Genomic DNA, 17,810 nt, shown 5'->3' on the forward strand with positions numbered 1-17,810 from the left:
GCTGGCAAAGAACTGAAAGTGACATACATTCCTGTGGGGAAACACAGGGCTTTGCTACGATTTCTCTAGGCAGTGTGTTTTCCCTGGGCCTCACTGTAGCAACACTATCTCGCCAGGGCAACACTGCATGGCACTTCCTCTGCCAGGAGAGAGCTGCTGCTTTGTAGTTTGTGCTGGGAAACCTTGTTTTGGCAAGTGCGAATTGACCGCATTCAGGCAGAAAGAAAAGAGAATAGCAAGAGGCCTTTTCTCCCCGGCTGCTCTGCCAAGCCCTTCCAGCTCAAACTATGTCGTTGCTCCTCTGGAAGGATCCCTGCACCGCGGCGTAGTTTTTCCGAAGAAGCCCTGCGTTTGCAAGAGCAAATGAGGAATTCGTGGCAGGAAAGAGGAAGGAAAGAAAGTTTCTCTCCCTCTGCCTGCTTTGCTCAGAGGACCGGATGAAGTCAGGGAGTTCTCCCTTTCACTGAGAAACGTGCGGGCTGCTGTTGCCTGGGCGCTCTCTTCTTTGCAAAAGAGTCTGCAGTTCCACGCTTTGAACCGTGGAAAGGCGCCGGGCTCTGCTAAGATTTCCCCCGGCGCTTCGTTTGCCCTGGGCCAAAGCGAGCCTTCACAATAGCTGAACGCTAACACTGCATACTCGTTCCACTTCCAGAACCGGGCTACGGCGAGGCAGTTCTCCGGGGGAAAACGGCCCTTCGCGAAGGGCAGATCTGCCGAGCTCATTGCGGGAAAGCGAAAGCAAAGGACGCTTTTCTCCCTCTAACCGCTTTCGTCAGAGGAACGGGGGAAGTCACAGTGTTCTTTCTCTCCCTGAGATACACACAATCTGACGTTGCCTCTGAGCTCCGTTGCTGGCAAAGAACTGAAAGTGACATACATTCCTGTGGGGAAACACAGGGCTTTGCTAGGATTTCTCTAGGCAGTGTGTTTTCCCTGGGCCTCACTGTAGCAACACTATCTCGCCAGGGCAGAACTGCATGGGATTTCCTCTGCCAGGAGAGAGCTGCTGCTTTGTAGTTTGTGCTGGGAAACCTTGTTTTGGCAAGTGCGAATTGACCGCATTCAGGCAGAAAGAAAAGAGAATAGCAAGAGGCCTTTTCTCCCCGGCTGCTCTGCCAAGCCCTTCCAGCTCAAACTATGTCGTTGCTCCTCTGGAAGGATCCCTGCACCGCGGCGTAGTTTTTCCGAAGAAGCCCTGCGTTTGCAAGAGCAAATGAGGAATTCGTGGCAGGAAAGAGGAAGGAAAGAAAGTTTCTCTCCCTCTGCCTGCTTTGCTCAGAGGACCGGATGAAGTCAGGGAGTTCTCCCTTTCACTGAGAAACGTGCGGGCTGCTGTTGCCTGGGCGCTCTCTTCTTTGCAAAAGAGTCTGCAGTTCCACGCTTTGAACCGTGGAAAGGCGCCGGGCTCTGCTAAGACTTCCCCTGCGCTTCGTTTGCCCTGGGCCAAAGCGAGCCTTCACAATAGCTGAACGCTAACACTGCATACTCGTCCCACTTCCAGAACAGGGCTACCGCGAGGCAGTTCTCCGGGGGAAAACGGCCCTTCGCGAAGGGCAGATCTGCCGAGCTCATTGCGGGAAAGCGAAAGCAAAGGACGCTTTTCTCCCTCTAACCGCTTTCGTCAGAGGAACGGGGGAAGTCACAGTGTTCTTTCTCTCCCTGAGATACACACAATCTGACGTTGCCTCTGAGCTCCGTTGCTGGCAAAGAACTGAAAGTGACATACATTCCTGTGGGGAAACACAGGGCTTTGCTAGGATTTCTCTAGGCAGTGTGTTTTCCCTGGGCCTCACTGTAGCAACACTATCTCGCCAGGGCAACACTGCATGGCACTTCCTCTGCCAGGAGAGAGCTGCTGCTTTGTAGTTTGTGCTGGGAAACCTTGTTTTGGCAAGTGCGAATTGACCGCATTCAGGCAGAAAGAAAAGAGAATAGCAAGAGGCCTTTTCTCCCCAGCTGCTCTGCCAAGCCCTTCCAGCTCAAACTATGTCGTTGCTCCTCTGGAAGGATCCCTGCACCGCGGCGTAGTTTTTCCGAAGAAGCCCTGCGTTTGCAAGAGCAAATGAGGAATTCGTGGCAGGAAAGAGGAAGGAAAGAAAGTTTCTCTCCCTCTGCCTGCTTTGCTCAGAGGACCGGATGAAGTCAGGGAGTTCTCCCTTTCACTGAGAAACGTGCGGGCTGCTGTTGCCTGGGCGCTCTCTTCTTTGCAAAAGAGTCTGCAGTTCCACGCTTTGAACCGTGGAAAGGCGCCGGGCTCTGCTAAGATTTCCCCCGGCGCTTCGTTTGCCCTGGGCCAAAGCGAGCCTTCACAATAGCTGAACGCTAACACTGCATACTCGTTCCACTTCCAGAACCGGGCTACGGCGAGGCAGTTCTCCGGGGGAAAACGGCCCTTCGCGAAGGGCAGATCTGCCGAGCTCATTGCGGGAAAGCGAAAGCAAAGGACGCTTTTCTCCCTCTAACCGCTTTCGTCAGAGGAACGGGGGAAGTCACAGTGTTCTTTCTCTCCCTGAGATACACACAATCTGACGTTGCCTCTGAGCTCCGTTGCTGGCAAAGAACTGAAAGTGACATACATTCCTGTGGGGAAACACAGGGCTTTGCTAGGATTTCTCTAGGCAGTGTGTTTTCCCTGGGCCTCACTGTAGCAACACTATCTCGCCAGGGCAGAACTGCATGGGATTTCCTCTGCCAGGAGAGAGCTGCTGCTTTGTAGTTTGTGCTGGGAAACCTTGTTTTGGCAAGTGCGAATTGACCGCATTCAGGCAGAAAGAAAAGAGAATAGCAAGAGGCCTTTTCTCCCCGGCTGCTCTGCCAAGCCCTTCCAGCTCAAACTATGTCGTTGCTCCTCTGGAAGGATCCCTGCACCGCGGCGTAGTTTTTCCGAAGAAGCCCTGCGTTTGCAAGAGCAAATGAGGAATTCGTGGCAGGAAAGAGGAAGGAAAGAAAGTTTCTCTCCCTCTGCCTGCTTTGCTCAGAGGACCGGATGAAGTCAGGGAGTTCTCCCTTTCACTGAGAAACGTGCGGGCTGCTGTTGCCTGGGCGCTCTCTTCTTTGCAAAAGAGTCTGCAGTTCCACGCTTTGAACCGTGGAAAGGCGCCGGGCTCTGCTAAGACTTCCCCTGCGCTTCGTTTGCCCTGGGCCAAAGCGAGCCTTCACAATAGCTGAACGCTAACACTGCATACTCGTCCCACTTCCAGAACAGGGCTACCGCGAGGCAGTTCTCCGGGGGAAAACGGCCCTTCGCGAAGGGCAGATCTGCCGAGCTCATTGCGGGAAAGCGAAAGCAAAGGACGCTTTTCTCCCTCTAACCGCTTTCGTCAGAGGAACGGGGGAAGTCACAGTGTTCTTTCTCTCCCTGAGATACACACAATCTGACGTTGCCTCTGAGCTCCGTTGCTGGCAAAGAACTGAAAGTGACATACATTCCTGTGGGGAAACACAGGGCTTTGCTAGGATTTCTCTAGGCAGTGTGTTTTCCCTGGGCCTCACTGTAGCAACACTATCTCGCCAGGGCAACACTGCATGGCACTTCCTCTGCCAGGAGAGAGCTGCTGCTTTGTAGTTTGTGCTGGGAAACCTTGTTTTGGCAAGTGCGAATTGACCGCATTCAGGCAGAAAGAAAAGAGAATAGCAAGAGGCCTTTTCTCCCCAGCTGCTCTGCCAAGCCCTTCCAGCTCAAACTATGTCGTTGCTCCTCTGGAAGGATCCCTGCACCGCGGCGTAGTTTTTCCGAAGAAGCCCTGCGTTTGCAAGAGCAAATGAGGAATTCGTGGCAGGAAAGAGGAAGGAAAGAAAGTTTCTCTCCCTCTGCCTGCTTTGCTCAGAGGACCGGATGAAGTCAGGGAGTTCTCCCTTTCACTGAGAAACGTGCGGGCTGCTGTTGCCTGGGCGCTCTCTTCTTTGCAAAAGAGTCTGCAGTTCCACGCTTTGAACCGTGGAAAGGCGCCGGGCTCTGCTAAGACTTCCCCTGCGCTTCGTTTGCCCTGGGCCAAAGCGAGCCTTCACAATAGCTGAACGCTAACACTGCATACTCGTCCCACTTCCAGAACAGGGCTACCGCGAGGCAGTTCTCCGGGGGAAAACGGCCCTTCGCGAAGGGCAGATCTGCCGAGCTCATTGCGGGAAAGCGAAAGCAAAGGACGCTTTTCTCCCTCTAACCGCTTTCGTCAGAGGAACGGGGGAAGTCACAGTGTTCTTTCTCTCCCTGAGATACACACAATCTGACGTTGCCTCTGAGCTCCGTTGCTGGCAAAGAACTGAAAGTGACATACATTCCTGTGGGGAAACACAGGGCTTTGCTACGATTTCTCTAGGCAGTGTGTTTTCCCTGGGCCTCACTGTAGCAACACTATCTCGCCAGGGCAACACTGCATGGCACTTCCTCTGCCAGGAGAGAGCTGCTGCTTTGTAGTTTGTGCTGGGAAACCTTGTTTTGGCAAGTGCGAATTGACCGCATTCAGGCAGAAAGAAAAGAGAATAGCAAGAGGCCTTTTCTCCCCGGCTGCTCTGCCAAGCCCTTCCAGCTCAAACTATGTCGTTGCTCCTCTGGAAGGATCCCTGCACCGCGGCGTAGTTTTTCCGAAGAAGCCCTGCGTTTGCAAGAGCAAATGAGGAATTCGTGGCAGGAAAGAGGAAGGAAAGAAAGTTTCTCTCCCTCTGCCTGCTTTGCTCAGAGGACCGGATGAAGTCAGGGAGTTCTCCCTTTCACTGAGAAACGTGCGGGCTGCTGTTGCCTGGGCGCTCTCTTCTTTGCAAAAGAGTCTGCAGTTCCACGCTTTGAACCGTGGAAAGGCGCCGGGCTCTGCTAAGATTTCCCCCGGCGCTTCGTTTGCCCTGGGCCAAAGCGAGCCTTCACAATAGCTGAACGCTAACACTGCATACTCGTTCCACTTCCAGAACCGGGCTACGGCGAGGCAGTTCTCCGGGGGAAAACGGCCCTTCGCGAAGGGCAGATCTGCCGAGCTCATTGCGGGAAAGCGAAAGCAAAGGACGCTTTTCTCCCTCTAACCGCTTTCGTCAGAGGAACGGGGGAAGTCACAGTGTTCTTTCTCTCCCTGAGATACACACAATCTGACGTTGCCTCTGAGCTCCGTTGCTGGCAAAGAACTGAAAGTGACATACATTCCTGTGGGGAAACACAGGGCTTTGCTAGGATTTCTCTAGGCAGTGTGTTTTCCCTGGGCCTCACTGTAGCAACACTATCTCGCCAGGGCAGAACTGCATGGGATTTCCTCTGCCAGGAGAGAGCTGCTGCTTTGTAGTTTGTGCTGGGAAACCTTGTTTTGGCAAGTGCGAATTGACCGCATTCAGGCAGAAAGAAAAGAGAATAGCAAGAGGCCTTTTCTCCCCGGCTGCTCTGCCAAGCCCTTCCAGCTCAAACTATGTCGTTGCTCCTCTGGAAGGATCCCTGCACCGCGGCGTAGTTTTTCCGAAGAAGCCCTGCGTTTGCAAGAGCAAATGAGGAATTCGTGGCAGGAAAGAGGAAGGAAAGAAAGTTTCTCTCCCTCTGCCTGCTTTGCTCAGAGGACCGGATGAAGTCAGGGAGTTCTCCCTTTCACTGAGAAACGTGCGGGCTGCTGTTGCCTGGGCGCTCTCTTCTTTGCAAAAGAGTCTGCAGTTCCACGCTTTGAACCGTGGAAAGGCGCCGGGCTCTGCTAAGACTTCCCCTGCGCTTCGTTTGCCCTGGGCCAAAGCGAGCCTTCACAATAGCTGAACGCTAACACTGCATACTCGTCCCACTTCCAGAACAGGGCTACCGCGAGGCAGTTCTCCGGGGGAAAACGGCCCTTCGCGAAGGGCAGATCTGCCGAGCTCATTGCGGGAAAGCGAAAGCAAAGGACGCTTTTCTCCCTCTAACCGCTTTCGTCAGAGGAACGGGGGAAGTCACAGTGTTCTTTCTCTCCCTGAGATACACACAATCTGACGTTGCCTCTGAGCTCCGTTGCTGGCAAAGAACTGAAAGTGACATACATTCCTGTGGGGAAACACAGGGCTTTGCTAGGATTTCTCTAGGCAGTGTGTTTTCCCTGGGCCTCACTGTAGCAACACTATCTCGCCAGGGCAACACTGCATGGCACTTCCTCTGCCAGGAGAGAGCTGCTGCTTTGTAGTTTGTGCTGGGAAACCTTGTTTTGGCAAGTGCGAATTGACCGCATTCAGGCAGAAAGAAAAGAGAATAGCAAGAGGCCTTTTCTCCCCAGCTGCTCTGCCAAGCCCTTCCAGCTCAAACTATGTCGTTGCTCCTCTGGAAGGATCCCTGCACCGCGGCGTAGTTTTTCCGAAGAAGCCCTGCGTTTGCAAGAGCAAATGAGGAATTCGTGGCAGGAAAGAGGAAGGAAAGAAAGTTTCTCTCCCTCTGCCTGCTTTGCTCAGAGGACCGGATGAAGTCAGGGAGTTCTCCCTTTCACTGAGAAACGTGCGGGCTGCTGTTGCCTGGGCGCTCTCTTCTTTGCAAAAGAGTCTGCAGTTCCACGCTTTGAACCGTGGAAAGGCGCCGGGCTCTGCTAAGATTTCCCCCGGCGCTTCGTTTGCCCTGGGCCAAAGCGAGCCTTCACAATAGCTGAACGCTAACACTGCATACTCGTTCCACTTCCAGAACCGGGCTACGGCGAGGCAGTTCTCCGGGGGAAAACGGCCCTTCGCGAAGGGCAGATCTGCCGAGCTCATTGCGGGAAAGCGAAAGCAAAGGACGCTTTTCTCCCTCTAACCGCTTTCGTCAGAGGAACGGGGGAAGTCACAGTGTTCTTTCTCTCCCTGAGATACACACAATCTGACGTTGCCTCTGAGCTCCGTTGCTGGCAAAGAACTGAAAGTGACATACATTCCTGTGGGGAAACACAGGGCTTTGCTAGGATTTCTCTAGGCAGTGTGTTTTCCCTGGGCCTCACTGTAGCAACACTATCTCGCCAGGGCAGAACTGCATGGGATTTCCTCTGCCAGGAGAGAGCTGCTGCTTTGTAGTTTGTGCTGGGAAACCTTGTTTTGGCAAGTGCGAATTGACCGCATTCAGGCAGAAAGAAAAGAGAATAGCAAGAGGCCTTTTCTCCCCGGCTGCTCTGCCAAGCCCTTCCAGCTCAAACTATGTCGTTGCTCCTCTGGAAGGATCCCTGCACCGCGGCGTAGTTTTTCCGAAGAAGCCCTGCGTTTGCAAGAGCAAATGAGGAATTCGTGGCAGGAAAGAGGAAGGAAAGAAAGTTTCTCTCCCTCTGCCTGCTTTGCTCAGAGGACCGGATGAAGTCAGGGAGTTCTCCCTTTCACTGAGAAACGTGCGGGCTGCTGTTGCCTGGGCGCTCTCTTCTTTGCAAAAGAGTCTGCAGTTCCACGCTTTGAACCGTGGAAAGGCGCCGGGCTCTGCTAAGACTTCCCCTGCGCTTCGTTTGCCCTGGGCCAAAGCGAGCCTTCACAATAGCTGAACGCTAACACTGCATACTCGTCCCACTTCCAGAACAGGGCTACCGCGAGGCAGTTCTCCGGGGGAAAACGGCCCTTCGCGAAGGGCAGATCTGCCGAGCTCATTGCGGGAAAGCGAAAGCAAAGGACGCTTTTCTCCCTCTAACCGCTTTCGTCAGAGGAACGGGGGAAGTCACAGTGTTCTTTCTCTCCCTGAGATACACACAATCTGACGTTGCCTCTGAGCTCCGTTGCTGGCAAAGAACTGAAAGTGACATACATTCCTGTGGGGAAACACAGGGCTTTGCTAGGATTTCTCTAGGCAGTGTGTTTTCCCTGGGCCTCACTGTAGCAACACTATCTCGCCAGGGCAGAACTGCATGCCACTTCCTCTGCCAGGAGAGAGCTGCTGCTTTGTAGTTTGTGCTGGGAAACCTTGTTTTGGCAAGTGCGAATTGACCGCATTCAGGCAGAAAGAAAAGAGAATAGCAAGAGGCCTTTTCTCCCCGGCTGCTCTGCCAAGCCCTTCCAGCTCAAACTATGTCGTTGCTCCTCTGGAAGGATCCCTGCACCGCGGCGTAGTTTTTCCGAAGAAGCCCTGCGTTTGCAAGAGCAAATGAGGAATTCGTGGCAGGAAAGAGGAAGGAAAGAAAGTTTCTCTCCCTCTGCCTGCTTTGCTCAGAGGACCGGATGAAGTCAGGGAGTTCTCCCTTTCACTGAGAAACGTGCGGGCTGCTGTTGCCTGGGCGCTCTCTTCTTTGCAAAAGAGTCTGCAGTTCCACGCTTTGAACCGTGGAAAGGCGCCGGGCTCTGCTAAGACTTCCCCTGCGCTTCGTTTGCCCTGGGCCAAAGCGAGCCTTCACAATAGCTGAACGCTAACACTGCATACTCGTCCCACTTCCAGAACAGGGCTACCGCGAGGCAGTTCTCCGGGGGAAAACGGCCCTTCGCGAAGGGCAGATCTGCCGAGCTCATTGCGGGAAAGCGAAAGCAAAGGACGCTTTTCTCCCTCTAACCGCTTTCGTCAGAGGAACGGGGGAAGTCACAGTGTTCTTTCTCTCCCTGAGATACACACAATCTGACGTTGCCTCTGAGCTCCGTTGCTGGCAAAGAACTGAAAGTGACATACATTCCTGTGGGGAAACACAGGGCTTTGCTAGGATTTCTCTAGGCAGTGTGTTTTCCCTGGGCCTCACTGTAGCAACACTATCTCGCCAGGGCAACACTGCATGGCACTTCCTCTGCCAGGAGAGAGCTGCTGCTTTGTAGTTTGTGCTGGGAAACCTTGTTTTGGCAAGTGCGAATTGACCGCATTCAGGCAGAAAGAAAAGAGAATAGCAAGAGGCCTTTTCTCCCCAGCTGCTCTGCCAAGCCCTTCCAGCTCAAACTATGTCGTTGCTCCTCTGGAAGGATCCCTGCACCGCGGCGTAGTTTTTCCGAAGAAGCCCTGCGTTTGCAAGAGCAAATGAGGAATTCGTGGCAGGAAAGAGGAAGGAAAGAAAGTTTCTCTCCCTCTGCCTGCTTTGCTCAGAGGACCGGATGAAGTCAGGGAGTTCTCCCTTTCACTGAGAAACGTGCGGGCTGCTGTTGCCTGGGCGCTCTCTTCTTTGCAAAAGAGTCTGCAGTTCCACGCTTTGAACCGTGGAAAGGCGCCGGGCTCTGCTAAGACTTCCCCTGCGCTTCGTTTGCCCTGGGCCAAAGCGAGCCTTCACAATAGCTGAACGCTAACACTGCATACTCGTCCCACTTCCAGAACAGGGCTACCGCGAGGCAGTTCTCCGGGGGAAAACGGCCCTTCGCGAAGGGCAGATCTGCCGAGCTCATTGCGGGAAAGCGAAAGCAAAGGACGCTTTTCTCCCTCTAACCGCTTTCGTCAGAGGAACGGGGGAAGTCACAGTGTTCTTTCTCTCCCTGAGATACACACAATCTGACGTTGCCTCTGAGCTCCGTTGCTGGCAAAGAACTGAAAGTGACATACATTCCTGTGGGGAAACACAGGGCTTTGCTACGATTTCTCTAGGCAGTGTGTTTTCCCTGGGCCTCACTGTAGCAACACTATCTCGCCAGGGCAACACTGCATGGCACTTCCTCTGCCAGGAGAGAGCTGCTGCTTTGTAGTTTGTGCTGGGAAACCTTGTTTTGGCAAGTGCGAATTGACCGCATTCAGGCAGAAAGAAAAGAGAATAGCAAGAGGCCTTTTCTCCCCGGCTGCTCTGCCAAGCCCTTCCAGCTCAAACTATGTCGTTGCTCCTCTGGAAGGATCCCTGCACCGCGGCGTAGTTTTTCCGAAGAAGCCCTGCGTTTGCAAGAGCAAATGAGGAATTCGTGGCAGGAAAGAGGAAGGAAAGAAAGTTTCTCTCCCTCTGCCTGCTTTGCTCAGAGGACCGGATGAAGTCAGGGAGTTCTCCCTTTCACTGAGAAACGTGCGGGCTGCTGTTGCCTGGGCGCTCTCTTCTTTGCAAAAGAGTCTGCAGTTCCACGCTTTGAACCGTGGAAAGGCGCCGGGCTCTGCTAAGATTTCCCCCGGCGCTTCGTTTGCCCTGGGCCAAAGCGAGCCTTCACAATAGCTGAACGCTAACACTGCATACTCGTTCCACTTCCAGAACCGGGCTACGGCGAGGCAGTTCTCCGGGGGAAAACGGCCCTTCGCGAAGGGCAGATCTGCCGAGCTCATTGCGGGAAAGCGAAAGCAAAGGACGCTTTTCTCCCTCTAACCGCTTTCGTCAGAGGAACGGGGGAAGTCACAGTGTTCTTTCTCTCCCTGAGATACACACAATCTGACGTTGCCTCTGAGCTCCGTTGCTGGCAAAGAACTGAAAGTGACATACATTCCTGTGGGGAAACACAGGGCTTTGCTAGGATTTCTCTAGGCAGTGTGTTTTCCCTGGGCCTCACTGTAGCAACACTATCTCGCCAGGGCAGAACTGCATGGGATTTCCTCTGCCAGGAGAGAGCTGCTGCTTTGTAGTTTGTGCTGGGAAACCTTGTTTTGGCAAGTGCGAATTGACCGCATTCAGGCAGAAAGAAAAGAGAATAGCAAGAGGCCTTTTCTCCCCGGCTGCTCTGCCAAGCCCTTCCAGCTCAAACTATGTCGTTGCTCCTCTGGAAGGATCCCTGCACCGCGGCGTAGTTTTTCCGAAGAAGCCCTGCGTTTGCAAGAGCAAATGAGGAATTCGTGGCAGGAAAGAGGAAGGAAAGAAAGTTTCTCTCCCTCTGCCTGCTTTGCTCAGAGGACCGGATGAAGTCAGGGAGTTCTCCCTTTCACTGAGAAACGTGCGGGCTGCTGTTGCCTGGGCGCTCTCTTCTTTGCAAAAGAGTCTGCAGTTCCACGCTTTGAACCGTGGAAAGGCGCCGGGCTCTGCTAAGACTTCCCCTGCGCTTCGTTTGCCCTGGGCCAAAGCGAGCCTTCACAATAGCTGAACGCTAACACTGCATACTCGTCCCACTTCCAGAACAGGGCTACCGCGAGGCAGTTCTCCGGGGGAAAACGGCCCTTCGCGAAGGGCAGATCTGCCGAGCTCATTGCGGGAAAGCGAAAGCAAAGGACGCTTTTCTCCCTCTAACCGCTTTCGTCAGAGGAACGGGGGAAGTCACAGTGTTCTTTCTCTCCCTGAGATACACACAATCTGACGTTGCCTCTGAGCTCCGTTGCTGGCAAAGAACTGAAAGTGACATACATTCCTGTGGGGAAACACAGGGCTTTGCTAGGATTTCTCTAGGCAGTGTGTTTTCCCTGGGCCTCACTGTAGCAACACTATCTCGCCAGGGCAACACTGCATGGCACTTCCTCTGCCAGGAGAGAGCTGCTGCTTTGTAGTTTGTGCTGGGAAACCTTGTTTTGGCAAGTGCGAATTGACCGCATTCAGGCAGAAAGAAAAGAGAATAGCAAGAGGCCTTTTCTCCCCAGCTGCTCTGCCAAGCCCTTCCAGCTCAAACTATGTCGTTGCTCCTCTGGAAGGATCCCTGCACCGCGGCGTAGTTTTTCCGAAGAAGCCCTGCGTTTGCAAGAGCAAATGAGGAATTCGTGGCAGGAAAGAGGAAGGAAAGAAAGTTTCTCTCCCTCTGCCTGCTTTGCTCAGAGGACCGGATGAAGTCAGGGAGTTCTCCCTTTCACTGAGAAACGTGCGGGCTGCTGTTGCCTGGGCGCTCTCTTCTTTGCAAAAGAGTCTGCAGTTCCACGCTTTGAACCGTGGAAAGGCGCCGGGCTCTGCTAAGATTTCCCCCGGCGCTTCGTTTGCCCTGGGCCAAAGCGAGCCTTCACAATAGCTGAACGCTAACACTGCATACTCGTTCCACTTCCAGAACCGGGCTACGGCGAGGCAGTTCTCCGGGGGAAAACGGCCCTTCGCGAAGGGCAGATCTGCCGAGCTCATTGCGGGAAAGCGAAAGCAAAGGACGCTTTTCTCCCTCTAACCGCTTTCGTCAGAGGAACGGGGGAAGTCACAGTGTTCTTTCTCTCCCTGAGATACACACAATCTGACGTTGCCTCTGAGCTCCGTTGCTGGCAAAGAACTGAAAGTGACATACATTCCTGTGGGGAAACACAGGGCTTTGCTAGGATTTCTCTAGGCAGTGTGTTTTCCCTGGGCCTCACTGTAGCAACACTATCTCGCCAGGGCAGAACTGCATGGGATTTCCTCTGCCAGGAGAGAGCTGCTGCTTTGTAGTTTGTGCTGGGAAACCTTGTTTTGGCAAGTGCGAATTGACCGCATTCAGGCAGAAAGAAAAGAGAATAGCAAGAGGCCTTTTCTCCCCGGCTGCTCTGCCAAGCCCTTCCAGCTCAAACTATGTCGTTGCTCCTCTGGAAGGATCCCTGCACCGCGGCGTAGTTTTTCCGAAGAAGCCCTGCGTTTGCAAGAGCAAATGAGGAATTCGTGGCAGGAAAGAGGAAGGAAAGAAAGTTTCTCTCCCTCTGCCTGCTTTGCTCAGAGGACCGGATGAAGTCAGGGAGTTCTCCCTTTCACTGAGAAACGTGCGGGCTGCTGTTGCCTGGGCGCTCTCTTCTTTGCAAAAGAGTCTGCAGTTCCACGCTTTGAACCGTGGAAAGGCGCCGGGCTCTGCTAAGACTTCCCCTGCGCTTCGTTTGCCCTGGGCCAAAGCGAGCCTTCACAATAGCTGAACGCTAACACTGCATACTCGTCCCACTTCCAGAACAGGGCTACCGCGAGGCAGTTCTCCGGGGGAAAACGGCCCTTCGCGAAGGGCAGATCTGCCGAGCTCATTGCGGGAAAGCGAAAGCAAAGGACGCTTTTCTCCCTCTAACCGCTTTCGTCAGAGGAACGGGGGAAGTCACAGTGTTCTTTCTCTCCCTGAGATACACACAATCTGACGTTGCCTCTGAGCTCCGTTGCTGGCAAAGAACTGAAAGTGACATACATTCCTGTGGGGAAACACAGGGCTTTGCTAGGATTTCTCTAGGCAGTGTGTTTTCCCTGGGCCTCACTGTAGCAACACTATCTCGCCAGGGCAACACTGCATGCCACTTCCTCTGCCAGGAGAGAGCTGCTGCTTTGTAGTTTGTGCTGGGAAACCTTGTTTTGGCAAGTGCGAATTGACCGCATTCAGGCAGAAAGAAAAGAGAATAGCAAGAGGCCTTTTCTCCCTGGCTGCTCTGCCAAGCCCTTCCAGCTCAAACTATGTCGTTGCTCCTCTGGAAGGATCCCTGCACCGCGGCGTAGTTTTTCCGAAGAAGCCCTGCGTTTGCAAGAGCAAATGAGGAATTCGTGGCAGGAAAGAGGAAGGAAAGAAAGTTTCTCTCCCTCTGCCTGCTTTGCTCAGAGGACCGGATGAAGTCAGGGAGTTCTCCCTTTCACTGAGAAACGTGCGGGCTGCTGTTGCCTGGGCGCTCTCTTCTTTGCAAAAGAGTCTGCAGTTCCACGCTTTGAACCGTGGAAAGGCGCCGGGCTCTGCTAAGATTTCCCCCGGCGCTTCGTTTGCCCTGGGCCAAAGCGAGCCTTCACAATAGCTGAACGCTAACACTGCATACTCGTTCCACTTCCAGAACCGGGCTACGGCGAGGCAGTTCTCCGGGGGAAAACGGCCCTTCGCGAAGGGCAGATCTGCCGAGCTCATTGCGGGAAAGCGAAAGCAAAGGACGCTTTTCTCCCTCTAACCGCTTTCGTCAGAGGAACGGGGGAAGTCACAGTGTTCTTTCTCTCCCTGAGATACACACAATCTGACGTTGCCTCTGAGCTCCGTTGCTGGCAAAGAACTGAAAGTGACATACATTCCTGTGGGGAAACACAGGGCTTTGCTAGGATTTCTCTAGGCAGTGTGTTTTCCCTGGGCCTCACTGTAGCAACACTATCTCGCAAGGGCAGAACTGCATGGGATTTCCTCTGCCAGGAGAGAGCTGCTGCTTTGTAGTTTGTGCTGGGAAACCTTGCTTTGGCAAGTGCGAATTGACCGCATTCAGGCAGAAAGAAAAGAGAATAGCAAGAGGCCTTTTCTCCCCGGCTGCTCTGCCAAGCCCTTCCAGCTCAAACTATGTCGTTGCTCCTCTGGAAGGATCCCTGCACCGCGGCGTAGTTTTTCCGAAGAAGCCCTGCGTTTGCAAGAGCAAATGAGGAATTCGTGGCAGGAAAGAGGAAGGAAAGAAAGTTTCTCTCCCTCTGCCTGCTTTGCTCAGAGGACCGGATGAAGTCAGGGAGTTCTCCCTTTCACTGAGAAACGTGCGGGCTGCTGTTGCCTGGGCGCTCTCTTCTTTGCAAAAGAGTCTGCAGTTCCACGCTTTGAACCGTGGAAAGGCGCCGGGCTCTGCTAAGACTTCCCCTGCGCTTCGTTTGCCCTGGGCCAAAGCGAGCCTTCACAATAGCTGAACGCTAACACTGCATACTCGTCCCACTTCCAGAACAGGGCTACCGCGAGGCAGTTCTCCGGGGGAAAACGGCCCTTCGCGAAGGGCAGATCTGCCGAGCTCATTGCGGGAAAGCGAAAGCAAAGGACGCTTTTCTCCCTCTAACCGCTTTCGTCAGAGGAACGGGGGAAGTCACAGTGTTCTTTCTCTCCCTGAGATACACACAATCTGACGTTGCCTCTGAGCTCCGTTGCTGGCAAAGAACTGAAAGTGACATACATTCCTGTGGGGAAACACAGGGCTTTGCTACGATTTCTCTAGGCAGTGTGTTTCCCTGGGCCTCACTGTAGCAACACTATCTCGCCAGGGCAACACTGCATGGCACTTCCTCTGCCAGGAGAGAGCTGCTGCTTTGTAGTTTGTGCTGGGAAACCTTGTTTTGGCAAGTGCGAATTGACCGCATTCAGGCAGAAAGAAAAGAGAATAGCAAGAGGCCTTTTCTCCCCGGCTGCTCTGCCAAGCCCTTCCAGCTCAAACTATGTCGTTGCTCCTCTGGAAGGATCCCTGCACCGCGGCGTAGTTTTTCCGAAGAAGCCCTGCGTTTGCAAGAGCAAATGAGGAATTCGTGGCAGGAAAGAGGAAGGAAAGAAAGTTTCTCTCCCTCTGCCTGCTTTGCTCAGAGGACCGGATGAAGTCAGGGAGTTCTCCCTTTCACTGAGAAACGTGCGGGCTGCTGTTGCCTGGGCGCTCTCTTCTTTGCAAAAGAGTCTGCAGTTCCACGCTTTGAACCGTGGAAAGGCGCCGGGCTCTGCTAAGATTTCCCCCGGCGCTTCGTTTGCCCTGGGCCAAAGCGAGCCTTCACAATAGCTGAACGCTAACACTGCATACTCGTTCCACTTCCAGAACCGGGCTACGGCGAGGCAGTTCTCCGGGGGAAAACGGCCCTTCGCGAAGGGCAGATCTGCCGAGCTCATTGCGGGAAAGCGAAAGCAAAGGACGCTTTTCTCCCTCTAACCGCTTTCGTCAGAGGAACGGGGGAAGTCACAGTGTTCTTTCTCTCCCTGAGATACACACAATCTGACGTTGCCTCTGAGCTCCGTTGCTGGCAAAGAACTGAAACTGACATACATTCCTGTGGGGAAACACAGGGCTTTGCTAGGATTTCTCTAGGCAGTGTGTTTTCCCTGGGCCTCACTGTAGCAACACTATCTCGCAAGGGCAGAACTGCATGGGATTTCCTCTGCCAGGAGAGAGCTGCTGCTTTGTAGTTTGTGCTGGGAAACCTTGTTTTGGCAAGTGCGAATTGACCGCATTCAGGCAGAAAGAAAAGAGAATAGCAAGAGGCCTTTTCTCCCCGGCTGCTCTGCCAAGCCCTTCCAGCTCAAACTATGTCGTTGCTCCTCTGGAAGGATCCCTGCACCGCGGCGTAGTTTTTCCGAAGAAGCCCTGCGTTTGCAAGAGCAAATGAGGAATTCGTGGCAGGAAAGAGGAAGGAAAGAAAGTTTCTCTCCCTCTGCCTGCTTTGCTCAGAGGACTGGATGAAGTCAGGGAGTTCTCCCTTTCACTGAGAAACGTGCGGGCTGCTGTTGCCTGGGCGCTCTCTTCTTTGCAAAAGAGTCTGCAGTTCCACGCTTTGAACCGTGGAAAGGCGCCGGGCTCTGCTAAGACTTCCCCTGCGCTTCGTTTGCCCTGGGCCAAAGCGAGCCTTCACAATAGCTGAACGCTAACACTGCATACTCGTCCCACTTCCAGAACAGGGCTACCGCGAGGCAGTTCTCCGGGGGAAAACGGCCCTTCGCGAAGGGCAGATCTGCCGAGCTCATTGCGGGAAAGCGAAAGCAAAGGACGCTTTTCTCCCTCTAACCGCTTTCGTCAGAGGAACGGGGGAAGTCACAGTGTTCTTTCTCTCCCTGAGATACACACAATCTGACGTTGCCTCTGAGCTCCGTTGCTGGCAAAGAACTGAAAGTGACATACATTCCTGTGGGGAAACACAGGGCTTTGCTAGGATTTCTCTAGGCAGTGTGTTTTCCCTGGGCCTCACTGTAGCAACACTGTCTCGCAAGGGCAGAACTGCATGGGATTTCCTCTGCCAGGAGAGAGCTGCTGCTTTGTAGTTTGTGCTGGGAAACCTTGTTTTGGCAAGTGTGAATTGACCGCATTCAGGCAGAAAGAAAAGAGAATAGCAAGAGGCCTTTTCTCCCCGGCTGCTCTGCCAAGCCCTTCCAGCTCAAACTATGTCGTTGCTCCTCTGGAAGGATCCCTGCACCGCGGCGTAGTTTTTCCGAAGAAGCCCTGCGTTTGCAAGAGCAAATGAGGAATTCGTGGCAGGAAAGAGGAAGGAAAGAAAGTTTCTCTCCCTCTGCCTGCTTTGCTCAGAGGACCGGATGAAGTCAGGGAGTTCTCCCTTTCACTGAGAAACGTGCGGGCTGCTGTTGCCTGGGCGCTCTCTTCTTTGCAAAAGAGTCTGCAGTTCCACGCTTTGAACCGTGGAAAGGCGCCGGGCTCTGCTAAGACTTCCCTGCGCTTCGTTTGCCCTGGGCCAAAGCGAGCCTTCACAATAGCTGAACGCTAACACTGCATACTCGTCCCACTTCCAGAACCGGGCTACGGCGAGGCAGTTCTCCGGGGGAAAACGGCCCTTCGCGAAGGGCAGATCTGCCGAGCTCATTGCGGGAAAGCGAAAGCAAAGGACGCTTTTCTCCCTCTAACCGCTTTCGTCAGAGGAACGGGGGAAGTCACAGTGTTCTTTCTCTCCCTGAGATACACACAATCTGACGTTGCCTCTGAGCTCCGTTGCTGGCAAAGAACTGAAACTGACATACATTCCTGTGGGGAAACACAGGGCTTTGCTACGATTTCTCTAGGCAGTGTGTTTTCCCTGGGCCTCACTGTAGCAACACTATCTCGCCAGGGCAACACTGCATGGCACTTCCTCTGCCAGGAGAGAGCTGCTGCTTTGTAGTTTGTGCTGGGAAACCTTGTTTTGGCAAGTGCGAATTGACCGCATTCAGGCAGAAAGAAAAGAGAATAGCAAGAGGCCTTTTCTCCCCGGCTGCTCTGCCAAGCCCTTCCAGCTCAAACTATGTCGTTGCTCCTCTGGAATGATCCCTGCACCGCGGCGTAGTTTTTCCGAAGAAGCCCTGCGTTTGCAAGAGCAAATGAGGAATTCGTGGCAGGAAAGAGGAAGGAAAGAAAGTTTCTCTCCCTCTGCCTGCTTTGCTCAGAGGACCGGATGAAGTCAGGGAGTTCTCCCTTTCACTGAGAAACGTGCGGGCTGCTGTTGCCTGGGCGCTCTCTTCTTTGCAAAAGAGTCTGCAGTTCCACGCTTTGAATCGTGGAAAGGCGCCGGGCTCTGCTAAGATTTCCCCCGGCGCTTCGTTTGCCCTGGGCCAAAGCGAGCCTTCACAATAGCTGAACGCTAACACTGCATACTCGTTCCACTTCCAGAACCGGGCTACGGCGAGGCAGTTCTCCGGGGGAAAACGGCCCTTCGCGAAGGGCAGATCTGCCGAGCTCATTGCGGGAAAGCGAAAGCAAAGGACGCTTTTCTCCCTCTAACCGCTTTCGTCAGAGGAACGGGGGAAGTCACAGTGTTCTTTCTCTCCCTGAGATACACACA

Source organism: Elephas maximus, chromosome 5 (genome assembly GCF_024166365.1).
Source record: "Elephas maximus indicus isolate mEleMax1 chromosome 5, mEleMax1 primary haplotype, whole genome shotgun sequence".
Classification (NCBI taxonomy): Eukaryota; Metazoa; Chordata; class Mammalia; order Proboscidea; family Elephantidae; genus Elephas; species Elephas maximus.